This window comes from Symphalangus syndactylus, chromosome 15 (assembly GCF_028878055.3).
Source record: "Symphalangus syndactylus isolate Jambi chromosome 15, NHGRI_mSymSyn1-v2.1_pri, whole genome shotgun sequence".
In the NCBI taxonomy this organism is placed as follows: domain Eukaryota; kingdom Metazoa; phylum Chordata; class Mammalia; order Primates; family Hylobatidae; genus Symphalangus; species Symphalangus syndactylus.
Window position 1 is genome coordinate 113,444,767 of NC_072437.2, and position 15,073 is coordinate 113,459,839.

Sequence of the window (15,073 nt, forward strand, 5' to 3'; positions counted from 1 at the left end):
TTTCTACAGAAAGAGAGTTTCAGAACGGCTCAATCAAAAGTAAGGTTCAACTCTGTTAGTTGAATGCACAGAACAGAAAGAAGTTTCATACAATGCTTCTGTGTAGTTTATATTTGAACATATTCTTTTTTCCACTATTACCCGCTTAGCGCTACGAATGTCCAGTTGCATTTTCTACAGACAGAGTGTTTCTAAACTGCTCAATCAAAAGTATGGTTTAACTCTGTTAGCTGAATGCTCAGATCAGAAAGAAGTTTCACAGAATGCTTCTGTGTAGTTTATATTTGAATATATTCCTTTTTCCACTACTACGCTCTTAGCGCTAAAAATGTCCAGTTGCATTTTCTACAGAAAGAGTGTTCAGATCTGCTCAATCAAAAGTATGGTTTAACTCTGTTAGCTGAATGCACAGATCAGAAAGAAGTTTCACCGAATGATTCTGTGTAGTTTATATTTGAAGACATTCCTTTTTCCACTATTACCCTCTTAGCGCTCCGAATCTCCACTTGCATTTTCTACAAAAAGAGTGTTTCATAACTGCTCAATCAAAAATATGTTTTATCTCTGTTAACTGAATTTACAGATCAGAAATAAGTTTCACAGAATGCATCTGTGTAGTTTTTATTTGAAGATATTCTTTTTCCCAATGTAGGCCTCTTAGCGCTTAGCATGTCCAATTGCAGTTTCTACAGAAAGAGTGTTTCAGAACGGCTCAATCAAAAGTAAGGTTCAACTCTGTTAGTTGAATGCACAGAACAGAAAAGATTTTCACAGAATGCTACTGTGTAGTTTATATTTGAATATATTCCTTTTTCCACTATTACCCTCTTAGCGCTCCGAATGTCCACTTGCATTTTCTACAGAAAGAGTGTTCAGAACTGCGCAATCAAAAGTATGGTTTAACTCTGTTAGCTTAATGAACATATCAGAAATAAGTTTCACACAATGCTTCTGTGTAGTTTTTATTTGAAGATATTATTTTTCCCAATATAGGCCTCTTAGCGCTCAGAATGTCCAATTGCAGTTTCTACAGAAAGAGTGTTTCAGAAACGCTCAATCCAAAGTAAGGTTCAACTCTGTTAGTTGAATGCACAGAACAGAAAGAAGTTTCATACAATGCTTCTGTGTAGTTTATATTTGAACATATTCTTTTTTCCACTATTACCCACTTAGCGCTACGAATGTCCAGTTGCATTTTCTACAGACAGAGTGTTTCAAAACTGCTCAATCAAAAGTATGGTTTAACTCTGTTAGCTGAATGCTCAGATCAGAAAGAAGTTTCACAGAATGCTTCTATGTAGTTTATATTTGAATATATTCCTTTTTCCACTACTACGCTCTTAGCGCTCCAAATGTCCAGTTGCATTTTCTACAGAAAGAGTGTTCAGATCTGCTCAATCAAAAGTATGGTTTAACTCTGTTAGCTGAATGCACAGATCAGAAAGAAGTTTCACCGAATGATTCTGTGTAGTTTATATTTGAAGACATTCCTTTTTCCACTATTACCCTCTTAGCGCTCCGAATCTCCACTTGCATTTTCTACAAAAAGAGTGTTTCATAACTGCTCAATCAAAAATATGTTTTATCTCTGTTAACTGAATTTACAGATCAGAAATAAGTTTCACAGAATGCATCTGTGTAGTTATTATTTGAAGATATTCTTTTTCCCAATGTAGGCCTCTTAGCGCTTAGCATGTCCAATTGCAGTTTCTACAGAAAGAGTGTTTCAGAACGGCTCAATCAAAAGTAAGGTTCAACTCTGTTAGTTGAATGCACAGAACAGAAAGAATCTTCACAGAATGCTACTGTGTAGTTTATATTTGAATATATTCCTTTTTCCACTATTACCCTCTAAGCGCTCCGAATGTCCACTTGCATTTTCTACAGAAAGAGTATTCAGAACTGCGCAATCAAAAGTATGGTTTATCTCTGTTAGCTTAATGAACATATCAGAAATAAGTTTCACACAATGCTTCTGTGTAGTTTTTATTTGAAGATATTTTTTTTCCCAATAGAGGCCTCTTAGCGCTCAGAATGTCCAATTGCAGTTTCTACAGAAAGAGTGTTTCAGAAAGGTTCAATCAAAAGTAAGGTTCAACTCTGTTAGTTGAATGCACAGAACAGAAAGAAGTTTCATACAATGCTTCTGTGTAGTTTATATTTGAACATATTCTTTTTTCCACTATTACCCACTTAGCGCTACGAATGTCCAGTTGCATTTTCTACAGACAGAGTGTTTCAAAACTGCTCAATCAAAAGTATGGTTTAACTCTGTTAGCCGAATGCTCAGATCAGAAAGAAGTTTCACAGAATGCTTCTGTGTAGTTTATATTTGATTATATTCCTTTTTCCACTACTACTCTCTTAGCGCTCAAAATGTCCAGTTGCATTTTCTACAGAAAGAGTGTTCAGATCTGCTCAATCAAAAGTATGGTTTAACTCTGTTAGCTGAATGCACAGATCAGAAAGAAGTTTCACAGAATGATTCTGTGTAGTTTATATTTGGAGACATTCCTTTTTCCACTATTACCCTCTTAGCGCTCCGAATCTCCACTTGCATTTTCTACAGAAAGAGTGTTTCAGAACGGCTCAATCAAAACTAAGGTTCAACTCTTTTAGTTGAACAAACAGAACAGAAAGAAGTTTCACACAATTCTTCTGTGTAGTTTTTATTTGTAGACATTCATTTTCCCAATATAGGCCTCTTAGCGCTCAGAATGTCCAATTGCAGTTTCTACAGAAAGAGAGTTTCAGAACGGCTCAATCAAAAGTAAGGTTCAACTCTGTTAGTTGAATGCACAGAACAGAAAGAAGTTTCATACAATGCTTCTGTGTAGTTTATATTTGAACATATTCTTTTTTCCACTATTACCCGCTTAGCGCTACGAATGTCCAGTTGCATTTTCTACAGACAGAGTGTTTCTAAACTGCTCAATCAAAAGTATGGTTTAACTCTGTTAGCTGAATGCTCAGATCAGAAAGAAGTTTCACAGAATGCTTCTGTGTAGTTTATATTTGAATATATTCCTTTTTCCACTACTACGCTCTTAGCGCTAAAAATGTCCAGTTGCATTTTCTACAGAAAGAGTGTTCAGATCTGCTCAATCAAAAGTATGGTTTAACTCTGTTAGCTGAATTCACAGATCAGAAAGAAGTTTCACCGAATGATTCTGTGTAGTTTATATTTGAAGACATTCCTTTTTCCACTATTACCCTCTTAGCGCTCCGAATCTCCACTTGCATTTTCTACAAAAAGAGTGTTTCATAACTGCTCAATCAAAAATATGTTTTATCTCTGTTAACTGAATTTACAGATCAGAAATAAGTTTCACAGAATGCATCTGTGTAGTTTTTATTTGAAGATATTCTTTTTCCCAATGTAGGCCTCTTAGCGCTTAGCATGTCCAATTGCAGTTTCTACAGAAAGAGTGTTTCAGAACGGCTCAATCAAAAGTAAGGTTCAACTCTGTTAGTTGAATGCACAGAACAGAAAAGATTTTCACAGAATGCTACTGTGTAGTTTATATTTGAATATATTCCTTTTTCCACTATTACCCTCTTAGCGCTCCGAATGTCCACTTGCATTTTCTACAGAAAGAGTGTTCAGAACTGCGCAATCAAAAGTATGGTTTAACTCTGTTAGCTTAATGAACATATCAGAAATAAGTTTCACACAATGCTTCTGTGTAGTTTTTATTTGAAGATATTATTTTTCCCAATATAGGCCTCTTAGCGCTCAGAATGTCCAATTGCAGTTTCTACAGAAAGAGTGTTTCAGAAACGCTCAATCCAAAGTAAGGTTCAACTCTGTTAGTTGAATGCACAGAACAGAAAGAAGTTTCATACAATGCTTCTGTGTAGTTTATATTTGAACATATTCTTTTTTCCACTATTACCCACTTAGCGCTACGAATGTCCAGTTGCATTTTCTACAGACAGAGTGTTTCAAAACTGCTCAATCAAAAGTATGGTTTAACTCTGTTAGCTGAATGCTCAGATCAGAAAGAAGTTTCACAGAATGCTTCTATGTAGTTTATATTTGAATATATTCCTTTTTCCACTACTACGCTCTTAGCGCTCCAAATGTCCAGTTGCATTTTCTACAGAAAGAGTGTTCAGATCTGCTCAATCAAAAGTATGGTTTAACTCTGTTAGCTGAATGCACAGATCAGAAAGAAGTTTCACCGAATGATTCTGTGTAGTTTATATTTGAAGACATTCCTTTTTCCACTATTACCCTCTTAGCGCTCCGAATCTCCACTTGCATTTTCTACAAAAAGAGTGTTTCATAACTGCTCAATCAAAAATATGTTTTATCTCTGTTAACTGAATTTACAGATCAGAAATAAGTGTCACAGAATGCATCTGTGTAGTTATTATTTGAAGATATTCTTTTTCCCAATGTAGGCCTCTTAGCGCTTAGCATGTCCAATTGCAGTTTCTACAGAAAGAGTGTTTCAGAACGGCTCAATCAAAAGTAAGGTTCAACTCTGTTAGTTGAATGCACAGAACAGAAAGAATCTTCACAGAATGCTACTGTGTAGTTTATATTTGAATATATTCCTTTTTCCACTATTACCCTCTTAGCGCTCCGAATGTCCACTTGCATTTTCTACAGAAAGAGTATTCAGAACTGCGCAATCAAAAGTATGGTTTAACTCTGTTAGCTTAATGAACATATCAGAAATAAGTTTCACACAATGCTTCTGTGTAGTTTTTATTTGAAGATATTTTTTTTCCCAATAGAGGCCTCTTAGCGCTCAGAATGTCCAATTGCAGTTTCTACAGAAAGAGTGTTTCAGAAAGGCTCAATCAAAAGTAAGGTTCAACTCTGTTAGTTGAATGCACAGAACAGAAAGAAGTTTCATACAATGCTTCTGTGTAGTTTATATTTGAACATATTCTTTTTTCCACTATTACCCACTTAGCGCTACGAATGTCCAGTTGCATTTTCTACAGACAGAGTGTTTCAAAACTGCTCAATCAAAAGTATGGTTTAACTCTGTTAGCCGAATGCTCAGATCAGAAAGAAGTTTCACAGAATGCTTCTGTGTAGTTTATATTTGATTATATTACTTTTTCCACTACTACTCTCTTAGCGCTCCAAATGTCCAGTTGCATTTTCTACAGAAAGAGTGTTCAGATCTGCTCAATCAAAAGTATGGTTTAACTCTGTTAGCTGAATGCACAGATCAGAAAGAAGTTTCACAGAATGATTCTGTGTAGTTTATATTTGGAGACATTCCTTTTTCCACTATTACCCTCTTAGCGCTCCGAATCTCCACTTGCATTTTCTACAGAAAGAGTGTTTCAGAACGGCTCAATCAAAACTAAGGTTCAACTCTTTTAGTTGAACAAACAGAACAGAAAGAAGTTTCACACAATTCTTCTCTGTAGTTTTTATTTGTAGACATTCTTTTTCCCAATATAGGCCTCTTAGCGCTCAGAATGTCCAATTGCAGTTTCTACAGAAAGAGTGTTTCAGAACGGCTCAATCAAAAGTAAGGTTCAACTCTGTTAGTTGAATGCACAGAACAGAAAGAAGTTTCATACAATGCTTCGGTGTAGTTTATATTTGAACATATTCTTTTTTCCACTATTACCCACTTAGCGCTACGAATGTCCAGTTGCATTTTCTACAGACAGAGTGTTTCAAAACTGCTCAATCAAAAGTATGGTTTAACTCTGTTAGCTGAATGCTCAGATCAGAAAGAAGTTTCACAGAATGCTTCTGTGTAGTTTATATTTGAACATATTCCTTTTTCCACTACTACGCTCTTAGCGCTCCAAATGTCCAGTTGCATTTTCTACAGAAAGAGTGTTCAGATCTGCTCAATCAAAAGTATGGTTTAACTCTGTTAGCTGAATGCAGAGATCAGAAAGAAGTTTCACTGAATGATTCTGTGTAGTTTATATTTGAAGACATTCCTTTTTCCACTATTACCCTCTTAGCGCTCCGAATCTCCACTTGCATTTTCTACAAAAAGAGTGTTTCATAACTGCTCAATCAAAAATATGTTTTATCTCTGTTAACTGAATTTACAGATCAGAAATAAGTTTCACAGAATGCATCTGTGTAGTTTTTATTTGAAGATATTCTTTTTCCCAATATAGGACTCTTAGCGCTTAGCATGTCCAATTGCAGTTTCTACAGAAAGAGTGTTTCAGAACGGCTCAATCAAAAGTAAGGTTCAACTCTGTTAGTTGAATGCACAGAACAGAAAGAATTTTCACAGAATGCTACTGTGTAGTTTATATTTGAATATATTCCTTTTTCCACTATTACCCTCTTAGCGCTCCGAATGTCCACTTGCAATTTCTACAGAAAGAGTGTTCAGAACTGCGCAATCAAAAGTATGGTTTAACTCTGTTAGCTTAATGAACATATCAGTAATAAGTTTCACACAATGCTTCTGTGTAGTTTTTATTTGAAGATATTATTTTTCCCAATATAGGCCTCTTAGCGCTCAGAATGTCCAATTGCAGTTTCTACAGAAAGAGTTTTTCAGAAAGGCTCAATCAAAAGTAAGGTTCAACTCTGTTAGTTGAATGCACAGAACAGAAAGAAGTTTCATACAATGCTTCTGTGTAGTTTATATTTGAACATATTCTTTTTTCCACTATTACCCACTTAGCGCTACGAATGTCCAGTTGCATTTTCTACAGACAGAGTGTTTCAAAACTACTCAATCAAAAGTATGGTTTAACTCTGTTAGCTGAATGCTCAGATCAGAAAGAAGTTTCACAGAATGCTTCTGTGTAGTTTATATTTGAATTTATTCCTTTTTCCACTACTACTCTCTTAGCGCTCCAAATGTCCAGTTGCATTTTCTACAGAAAGAGTGTTCAGATCTGCTCAATCAAAAGTATGGTTTTACTCTGTTAGCTGAATGCACAGATCAGAAAGAAGTTTCACAGAATGATTCTGTGTAGTTTATATTTGGAGACATTCCTTTTTCCACTATTACCCTCTTAGCGCTCCGAATCTCCACTTGCATTTTCTACAGAAAGAGTGTTTCAGAACGGCTCAATCAAAACTAAGGTTCAACTCTTTTAGTTGATCAAACAGATCAGAAAGAAGTTTCACACAATTCTTCTGTGCAGTTTTTATTTGTAGACATTCTTTTTCCCAATATAGGCCTCTTAGCGCTCAGAATGTCCAATTGCAGTTTCTACAGAAAGAGTGTTTCAGAACGGCTCAATCAAAAGTAAGGTTCAACTCTGTTAGTTGAATGCACAGAACAGAAAGCAGTTTCATACAATGCTTCTGTGTAGTTTATATTTGAACATATTCTTTTTTCCACTATTACCCACTTAGCGCTACGAATGTCCAGTTGCATTTTCTACAGACAGAATGTTTCCAAACTGCTCAATCAAAAGTATGGTTTAACTATGTTAGCTGAATGCTCAGATCAGAAAGAAGTTTCACAGAATGCTTCTGTGTAGTTTATATTTGAATATATTCCTTTTTCCACTACTACGCTCTTAGCGCTCCAAATGTCCAGTTGCATTTTCTACAGAAAGAGTGTTCAGATCTGCTCAATCAAAAGTATGGTTTAACTCTGTTAGCTGAATGCACAGAGCAGAAAGAAGTTTCACCGAATGATTCTGTGTAGTTTATATTTGAAGACATTCCTTTTTCCACTATTACCCTCTTAGCGCTCCGAATCTCCACTTGCATTTTCTACAAAAAGAGTGTTTAATAACTGCCCAATCAAAAATATGTTTTATCTCTGTTAACTGAATTTACAGATCAGAAATAAGTTTCACAGAATGCATCTGTGTAGTTTTTATTTGAAGATATTCTTTTTCCCAATGTAGGCCTCTTAGCGCTTAGCATGTCCAATTGCAGTTTCTACAGAAAGAGTGTTTCAGAACGGCTCAATCAAAAGTAAGGTTCAACTCTGTGAGTTTAATGCACAGAACAGAAAGAATTTTCACAGAATGCTACTGTGTAGTTTATATTTGAATATATTCCTTTTTCCACTATTACCCTCTTAGCGCTCCGAATGTCCACTTGCATTTTCTACAGAAAGAGTGTTCAGAACTGCGCAATCAAAAGTATGGTTTAACTCTGTTAGCTTAATGAACATATCAGGAATAAGTTTCACACAATGCTTCTGTGTAGTTTTTATTTGAAGATATTATTTTTCCCAATATAGACCTCTTAGCGCTCAGAATGTCCAATTGCAGTTTCTACAGAAAGAGTGTTTCAGAAAGGCTCAATCCAAAGTAAGGTTCAACTCTGTTAGTTGAATGCACAGAACAGAAAGAAGTTTCATACAATGCTTCTGTGTAGTTTATATTTGAACATATTCTTTTTTCCACTATTACCCACTTAGCGCTATGAATGTCCAGTTGCATTTTCTACAGACAGAGTGTTTCAAAACTACTCAATCAAAAGTATGGTTTAACTCTGTTAGCTGAATGCTCAGATCAGAAAGAAGTTTCACAGAATGATTCTGTGTAGTTTATATTTGAATTTATTACTTTTTCCACTACTACTCTCTTAGCGCTCCAAATGTCCAGTTGCATTTTCTACAGAAAGAGTGTTCAGATCGGCTCAATCAAAAGTATGGTTTTACTCTGTTAGCTGAATGCACAGATCAGAAAGAAGTTTCACAGAATGATTCTGTGTAGTTTATATTTGGAGACATTCCTTTTTCCACTATTACCCTCTTAGCGCTCCGAATCTCCACTTGCATTTTCTACAGAAAGAGTGTTTCAGAACGGCTCAATCAAAACTAAGGTTCAACACTTTTAGTTGATCAAACAGATCAGAAAGAAGTTTCACACAATTCTTCTGTGCAGTTTTTATTTGTAGACATTCTTTTTCCCAATATAGGCCTCTTAGCGCTCAGAATGTCCAATTGCAGTTTCTACAGAAAGAGTGTTTCAGAACGGCTCAATCAAAAGTAAGGTTCAACTCTGTTAGATGAATGCACAGAACAGAAAGAAGTTTCATACAATGCTTCTGTGTAGTTTATATTTGAACATATTCTTTTCTCCACTATTACCCACTTAGCGCTACGAATGTTCAGTTGCATTTTCTACAGACAGAGTGTTTCAAAACTGCTCAATCAAAAGTATGGTTTAACTCTGTTAGCTTAATGAACATATCACAAATAAGTTTCACACAATGCTTCTGTGTAGTTTTTATTTGAAGATATTATTTTTCCCAATAGAGGCCTCTTAGCGCTCAGAATGTCCAATTGCAGTTTCTACAGAAAGAGTGTTTCAGAAAGGCTCAATCAAAAGTAAGGTTCAACTCTGTTAGTTGAATGCACAGAACAGAAAGAAGTTTCATACAATGCTTCTGTGTAGTTTATATTTGAACATATTCTTTTTTCCACTATTACCCACTTAGCGCTACGAATGTCCAGTTGCATTTTCTACAGACAGAGTGTTTCAAAACTGCTCAATCAAAAGTATGGTTTAACTCTGTTAGCTGAATGCTCAGATCAGAAAGAAGTTTCACAGAATGCTTCTGTGTAGTTTATATTTGAATATATTCCTTTTTCCACTACTACTCTCTTAGCGCTCCAAATGTCCAGTTGCATTTTCTACAGAAAGAGTGTTCAGATCTGCTCAATCAAAAGTATGGTTTAACTCTGTTAGCTGAATGCACAGATCAGAAAGAAGTTTCACAGAATGATTCTGTGTTGTTTATATTTGGAGACATTCCTTTTTCCACTATTACCCTCTTAGCGCTCCGAATCTCCACTTGCATTTTCTACAGAAAGAGTGTTTCAGAACGGCTCAATCAAAACTAAGGTTCAACTCCTTTAGTTGAACAAACAGAACAGAAAGAAGTTTCACACAATTCTTCTGTGTAGTTTTTATTGGTAGACATTCTTTTTCCCAATATAGGCCTCTTAGCGCTCAAAATGTCCAATTGCAGTTTCTACAGAAAGAGTGTTTCAGAACGGCTCAATCAAAAGTAAGGTTCAACTCTGTTAGTTGAATGCACAGAACAGAAAGAAGTTTCATACAATGCTTCTGTGTAGTTTATATTTGAACATATTCTTTTTTCCACTATTACCCACTTAGCGCTACGAATGTCCAGTTGCATTTTCTACAGACAGACTGTTTCAAAACTGCTCAATCAAAAGTATGGTTTAACTCTGTTAGCTGAATGCTCAGATCAGAAAGAAGTTTCACAGAATGCTTCTGTGTAGTTTATATTTGAATATATTCCTTTTTCCACTACTACGCTCTTAGCGCTCCAAATGTCCAGTTGCATTTTCTACAGAAAGAGTGTTCAGATCTGCTCAATCAAAAGTATGGTTTAACTCTGTTAGCTGAATGCACAGATCAGAAAGAAGTTTCACCGAATGATTATGTGTAGTTTATATTTGAAGAAATGCCTTTTTCCACTATTACCCTCTTAGCGCTCCGAATCTCCACTTGCATTTTCTGCAAAAAGATTGTCTCATAACTGCCCAATCAAAAATATGTTTTATCTCTGTTAACTGAATTTACAGATCAGAAATAAGTTTCACAGAATGCATCTGTGTAGTTTTTATTTGAAGATATTCTTTTTCCCAATGTAGGCCTCTTAGCGCTTAGCATGTCCAATTGCAGTTTCTACAGAAAGAGTGTTTCAGAACGGCTCAATCAAAAGTAAAGTTCAATTCTGTTAGTTGAATGCACAGAACAGAAAGAAGTTTCACAGAATGCTACTGTGTAGTTTATATTTGAATATATTCCTTTTTCCACTATTACCCTCTTAGCGCTCCGAATGTCCACTTGCATTTTCTACAGAAAGAGTGTTCAGAACTGCGCAATCAAAAGTATGGTTTAACTCTGTTAGCTTAATGAACATATCAGAAATAAGTTTCACACAATGCTTCTGTGTAGTTTTTATTTGAAGATATTATTTTTCCCAATAGAGGCCTCTTAGCGCTCAGAATGTCCAATTGCAGTTTCTACAGAAAGAGTGTTTCAGAAAGGCTCAATCAAAAGTAAGGTTCAACTCTGTTAGTTGAATGCACAGAACAGAAAGAAGTTTCATACAATGCTTCTGTGTAGTTTATATTTGACCATATTCTTTTTTCCACTATTACCCACTTAGCGCTACGAATGTCCAGTTGCATTTTCTACAGACAGAGTGTTTCAAAACTGCTCAATCAAAAGTATGGTTTAACTCTGTTAGCTGAATGCTCAGATCAGAAAGAAGTTTCACAGAATGCTTCTGTGTAGTTTATATTTGAATATATTCCTTTTTCCACTACTACTCTCTTAGCGCTCCAAATGTCCAGTTGCATTTTCTACAGAAAGAGTGTTCAGATCTGCTCAATCAAAAGTATGGTTTAACTCTGTTAGCTGAATGCACAGATCAGAAAGAAGTTTCACAGAAGGATTCTGTGTAGTTTATATTTGGAGACATTCCTTTTTCCACTATTACCCTCTTAGCGCTCCGAATCTCCACTTGCATTTTCTACAGAAAGAGTGTTTCAGAACGGCTCAATCAAAACTAAGGTTCAACTCTTTTAGTTGAACAAACAGAACAGGAAGAAGTTTCACACAATTCTTCTGTATAGTTTTTATTTGTAGACATTCTTTTTCCCAATATAGGCCTCTTAGCGCTCAGAATGTCCAATTGCAGTTTCTACAGAAAGAGTGTTTCAGAACGGCTCAATCAAAAGTAAGGTTCAACTCTGTTAGTTGAATGCACAGAACAGAAAGAAGTTTCATACAAAGCTTCTGTGTAGTTTATATTTGAACATATTCTTTTTTCCACTATTACCCACTTAGCGCTACGAATGTCCAGTTGCATTTTCTACAGACAGAGTGTTTCAAAACTGCTCAATCAAAAGTATGGTTTAACTCTGTTAGCTGAATGCTCAGATCAGAAAGAAGTTTCACAGAATGCTTCTGTGTAGTTTATATTTGAATATATTCCTTTTTCCACTACTACGCTCTTAGCGCTCCAAATGTCCAGTTGCATTTTCTACAGAAAGAGTGTTCAGATCTGCTCAATCAAAAGTATGGTTTAACTCTGTTAGCTGAATGCACAGATCAGAAAGAAGTTTCACCGAATGATTCTGTGTAGTTTATATTTGGAGACATTCCTTTTTCCACTATTACCCTCTTAGCGCTCCGAATCTCCACTTGCATTTTCTACAAAAAGAGTGTTTCATAACTGCTCAATCAAAAATATGTTTTATCTCTGTTAACTGAATTTACAGATCAGAAATAAGTTTCACAGAATGCATCTATGTAGTTTTTATTTGAAGATATTCTTTTTCCCAATGTAGGCCTCTTAGCGCTTAGCATGTCCAATTGCAGTTCCTACAGAAAGAGTGTTTCAGAACGGCTCAATCAAAAGTAAGGTTCAACACTGTTAGTTGAATGCACAGAACAGAAAGAAGTTTCACAGAATGCTACTGTGTAGTTTATATTTGAATATATTCCTTTTTCCACTATTACCCTCTTAGCGCTCCGAATGTCCACTTGCATTTTCTACAGAAAGAGTGTTCAGAACTGCGCAATCAAAAGTATGGTTTTACTCTGTTAGCTTAATGAACATATCAGGAATAAGTTTCACACAATGCTTCTGTGTAGTTTTTATTTGAAGATATTATTTTTCCCAATAGAGGCCTCTTAGCGCTCAGAATGTCCAATTGCAGTTTCTACAGAAAGAGTGTTTCAGAAAGGCTCAATCAAACGTAAGGTTCAACTCTGTTAGTTGAATGCACAGAACAGAAAGAAGTTTCCTACAATGCTTCTGTGTAGTTTATATTTGAACATATTCTTTTTTCCACTATTACCCACTTAGCGCTACGAATGTCCAGTTGCATTTTCTACAGACAGAGTGTTTCAAAACTGCTCAATCAAAAGTATGGTTTAACTCTGTTAGCTGAATGCTCAGATCAGAAAGAAGTTTCACAGAATGCTTCTGTGTAGTTTATATTTGAATATATTCCTTTTTCCACTACTACGCTCTTAGCGCCCCAAATGTCCAGTTGCATTTTCTACAGAAAGAGTGTTCAGATCTGCTCAATCAAAAGTATGGTTTAACTCTGTTAGCTGAATGCACAGATCAGAAAGAAGTTTCACCGAATGATTCTGTGTAGTTTATATTTGGAGACATACCTTTTTCCACTATTACCCTCTTAGCGCTCCGAATCTCCACTTGCATTTTCTACAAAAAGAGTGTTTCATAACTGCTTATTCAAAAATATGTTTTATCTCTGTTAACTGAATTTACAGATCAGAAATAAGTTTCACAGAATGCATCTGTGTAGTTTTTATTTGAAGATATTCTTTTTCCCAATGTAGGCCTCTTAGCGCTTAGCATGTCCAATTGCAGTTTCTACAGAAAGAGTGTTTCAGAACGGCTCAATCAAAAGTAAGGTTCAACTCTGTTAGTTGAATGCACAGAACAGAAAGAAGTTTCACAGAATGCTACTGTGTAGTTTATATTTGAATATATTCCTTTTTCCACTATTACCCTCTTAGCGCTCCGAATGTCCACTTGCATTTTCTACAGAAAGAGTGTTCAGAACTGCGCAATCAAAAGTATGGTTTAACTCTGTTAGCTTAATGAACATATCAGAAATAAGTTTCACACAATGCTTCTGTGTAGTTTTTATTTGAAGATATTATTTTTCCCAATATAGGCCTCTTAGCGCTCAGAATGTCCAATTGCAGTTTCTACAGACAGAGTGTTTCAGAGTGGCTCAATCAAAAGTAAGGTTCAACTCTGTTAGTTGAATGCACAGAACAGAAAGAAGTTTCATACAATGCTTCTGTGTAGTTTATATTTGAACATATTCTTTTTTCCACTATTACCCACTTAGCGCTACGAATGTCCAGTTGCATTTTCTACAGACAGAGTGTTTCAAAACTGCTCAATCAAAAGTATGGTTTAACTCTGTTAGCTGAATGCTCAGATCAGAAAGAAGTTTCACAGAATGCTTCTGTGTAGTTTATATTTGAATATATTACTTTTTCCACTACTACGCTCTTAGCGCTCCAAATGTCCAGTTGCATTTTCTACAGAAAGAGTGTTCATATCTGCTCAATCAAAAGTATGTTTTAACTCTGTTAGCTGAATGCACAGATCAGAAAGAATTTTCACAGAATGATTCTGTGTAGTTTATATTTGAAGACATTCCTTTTTCCACTATTACCCTCTTAGCGCTCCGAATCTCCACTTGCATTTTCTACAGAAAGAGTGTTTCATAACTGCTCAATCAAAAATATGTTTTATCTCTGTTAACTGAATTTACAGATCAGAAATAAGTTTCACAGAATGCATCTCTGTAGTTTTTATTTGAAGATATTCTTTTTCCCAATGTAGGCCTCTTAGCGCTTAGCATGTCCAATTGCAGTTTCTACAGAAAGAGTGTTTCAGAACGGCTCAATCAAAAGTAAGGTTCAACACTGTTAGTTGAATGCACAGAACAGAAAGAAGTTTCACAGAATGCTACTGTGTAGTTTATATTTGAATATATTCCTTTTTCCACTATTACCCTCTTAGCGCTCCGAATGTCCACTTGCATTTTCTACAGAAAGAGTGTTCAGAACTGCGCAATCAAAAGTATGGTTTAACTCTGTTAGCTTAATGAACATATCAGAAATAAGTTTCACACAATGCTTCTGTGTAGTTTTTATTTGAAGATATTATTTTTCCCAATAGAGGCCTCTTAGCGCTCAGAATGTCCAATTGCAGTTTCTACAGAAAGAGTGTTTCAGAAAGGCTCAATCAAAAGTAAGGTTCAACTCTGTTAGTTGAATGCACAGAACAGAAAGAAGTTTCATACAATGCTTCTGTGTAGTTTATATTTGAACATATTCTTTTTTCCACTATTACCCTCTTAGCGCTCCGAATCTCCACTTGCATTTTCTACAGAAAGAGTGTTTCAGAACGGCTCAATCAAAACTAAGGTTCAACTCTTTTAGTTGAACAAACAGAACAGAAAGAAGTTTCACACAATTCTTCTGTGTAGTTTTTATTTGTAGACATTCTTTTTCCCAATATAGGCCTCTTAGCGCTCAGAATGTCCAATTGCAGTTTCTACAGAAAGAGTGTTTCAGAACGGCTCAATCAAAAGTAAGGTTCAAC